This window comes from Miscanthus floridulus, chromosome 10, assembly GCF_019320115.1.
Source record: "Miscanthus floridulus cultivar M001 chromosome 10, ASM1932011v1, whole genome shotgun sequence".
Taxonomy (NCBI): Eukaryota; Viridiplantae; Streptophyta; class Magnoliopsida; order Poales; family Poaceae; genus Miscanthus; species Miscanthus floridulus.
In genome coordinates, this window is record NC_089589.1 from 30,875,975 (window position 1) to 30,879,274 (window position 3,300).

Here is a 3,300-nt window from a genome sequence, read left to right on the forward strand (position 1 = left end):
CGCCTCTTGATTGTGCCATCAGGCCAGTAAAGACGTCGTATTATAGCCTTATCTTCCTCCGCACACCTAATTTAGATGAGAACATTCTATCTCATCAGTAGATTGCACTTTCCCAAAAGTGGACAACACAAAGCAATACCATGTACTCCCTCCCCATCCAAAAAATAAGCTATTCTAGGCTTCTAGCTTTGTCCTAAGTCAAACTCTTAAGTTTGACCAACTTTATAGAGAAGAGTATCAATATTTATGAAACCAAATAGGTATACCATGAAAATATGTTTCATGATTAATCCAATAGTACTTACTTGGTGTGACAAATATCACTACTTTTCTATATGAAATGGTCCGACTTAAAATGGTTCAACTTAGGACAAAGCTAGAATTGCATTCTTTTGGGGACGAAGGGAGTACGAGGTTCACTAGTTTGCAAAGAAGGTTGTTGACTAGGACCAACCTCACATAGCTCATGGTAGTAAATAACAACAGCAACAGCAAAATGATACAAGATTGTTCATATGCAGACATGCCTACAAATTCTCAAGTGCATTATACCTTCTTTTAAGGGAAAAATGTATCCCACTGCAATTTTCAGATGGCCCAACTAATTGTGCTCCCATCACACTATTCACACTATTTTGATCAGTTAACAGAACATATTGTTTGCCTATAACCACTTTGTTTAGTACATGAGGAAACATTGTTGTATGGTACCACCGTTCATTAGCTGGCTGAAGGTTAACTAATTGTACGGGTTACAATTCAGATAATACAAATCAACATTTGAACAAAGTGGTATGTGGTACACTGGTACTATAGCATCTATGTTTGCTTTGTCAAAGCAAAGCGGTAGTATGATCTTTTGCACTATTTCAACAACTGTCAAATAAAGTTACAAAATGCTCACGTTAACTTTAGATGGTCCCAAAAGAGGAATTCTAAGACTAAGAAATATATGCTGATACTTTTCAATCTTAGATTAACTTAGTTTGGCCATAGTTCTTTTTTATTTATTTTTTAAAAAATGTGATTATCTACTGTGACCTACGCCATTGAAGAATGTGGTTACATAGCTTTTTTTTTTAAATATAATCAGCTGCAAGCATGCATGCATAATAGGGGAAAATCCAAATCTGTAACGCAGGTGAGACAACTTACATCTTCGGATCCCGGAGGTCCTCGAGATAGTGATCAATAGCCCCGTAGGTTTCTGGCAAGCTCTGAAATGGCCCACCCACATCAGGATATGTATGGAAACATCCCTGACGATCGAGCCTGATATAAAATCGCCGTCCCCACTTACGCCACAGGCGCTCCCATATGCATGACACAGGAGGCGAGGATAGTTCCGACACCTGAACTAATGCCTCAGACTGCGTCTGTGCAGCCTCACGCTCCTTGTCCTCTCGGCACCTAACATATTATCATCGTGTTTATCGAAAGTTGATAGAACAAAGAGAAAGGCTGACAGGCCAGAAATCCCACTGAAACATAGGAATCTATCTAATCAAAACGATAAACAAGAGGAACTATTCGATTTCGATCCAGACAACCGATAAACAAATCTGTCTAATATAAACAATAAACAAGATGGACTATTTGATTTCGATCCAGGCAACCGATAAACAAGAGGAACTATTCAATTTCGATACATCTATCTTGCCAAAATAGAAGACGCACGATGAGGGGAAACGGACATACGACGAGCGGGAGCATTCTTCACCAGGCTCTTGACCGCGGAGGCGGCGGCTTCGGCGGCGGGGAGGCATGGGGGGTGGTGGAGAGCGAGATGGGGGCTAGGGTTTCGCGATCTCCTGGGGACGGGGACGCCGGGAGCCCGGGACGGATCGAGAGAGGCGACCACCTCGGCGCGAGCGGGATCTCCGGCGAGGGAGGCGCGGGGAGCGGGCGCAGACAACCTCCTCCGCTCGGACGCGGAAGGGAGTTCGGCGAGGGAGAGGCCTACTCGTGCTCGGCCTGGGATGCGGGAGGGCCGAACTCGGGTCCGAGTTGCGGGCGAGAGATTGATGACGGAAAAGGAAGTGACGGTGGAGGGAACACCTTTTTAGCAAAAAAAAAAAAAAAAAAACTAATATTCTATATAATAATATAATATAAGGCCTTGTTTAGATTGCAAATTTTTACAATCTGGACACTGTAGCATGTTTCGTTTGTATTTGACAAACTTTGTCCGATCATGGACTAACTAGGCTCAAAAGATTCGTCTCGTGATTTACAACCAAACTGTGGAATTAGTTATTTTTGTACCTACATTTAATGCTCCATGCATGCGTCCAAAAATTGATGTGATGGAGAGAGAGTGAAAAAACTGAAATTTGGAGACAATCTAAACAAGGCCTAAGATGTAGCTAAGGTACTGTTGGTTACCTTCGGATTTTTGTAATCCCAATAAAAAACTTTTATTGGATTTTATGTCTGTAAACCGCTGGTTTAATCCGGTTGAAATATAACGAGGAACGCTACTCAAACACAACTGAAGTTGTGGCTCAGTAGTGGAGATCTTATACCGGTTTCTATGAAACATCGTTGGCACCGGTTTTATACGGTTAGATTGCTTACCGGTCTTCTAAGTTGGACCAGACCGGCTGAGGCTCTGGTTCGGTATTTTACCGGTTGAACCGTCAGTCTGATCCGGTTCAAATAACTATGGTTTGAATGGAACTCTAAAAATTGGGATTTTGCATAAAAATAATCTCTGATATTTCTTGAATTTTGTGCATGTGTTTTATAATCCTGTAGAATCAAAGGTTGTTTGGATATGATTCTAGGATTCTGAGATTTTTTTATCCGGATTCTTAGAATCTCGTGAGCCATGGTAGCCAAACAGGGCCTAAAATCCAACAGAATGTAGCTCGTTTGGATAGGATTCTCTGTTTCTGGGATTTTTTTAATCTGGATTCTGGAAAACCCTGGTAACCAAATGGGACCTTGATCACCCCAAAGCACATGACGTGGCTCTATGCATTGACGTGATTAGAGGAGCACTAGCACTAGAATCAGGGTTGAGTCGCGTCATACAGTCTGACGTGACTGAGATGCGTCATAGAGTCTGGCATGACTAAAGTGCACATCTGGTTCTTGGCTAGATTTGCCTAGCCTAGCTTGCTCGAGCGAGCCTGGCCTTAGCAACTGAGGTGAGCTAAAAACTCCTCTCTAGCAAAAGCAAGGAAATAGCTTGCTTGCACGGAATTCAAAAACAGCTGGCCCAACAACCAAACTCTTCGTCTCGTCCTAGTCCTTGCTGGGCAAGGTGGAGCCAACGCTAGCGATAGAACCAAACAT

General features: G+C 42.6%; 1 pseudogene; it reads right to left on the reverse strand.

The window, feature by feature from the left end:
* Nucleotides 1-2,030, reverse strand: part of LOC136489940 (uncharacterized) — a 34,034-nt pseudogene extending 32,004 nt beyond the window's left edge.
* Between the last annotated feature and the right edge of the window lie 1,270 nt (nucleotides 2,031-3,300).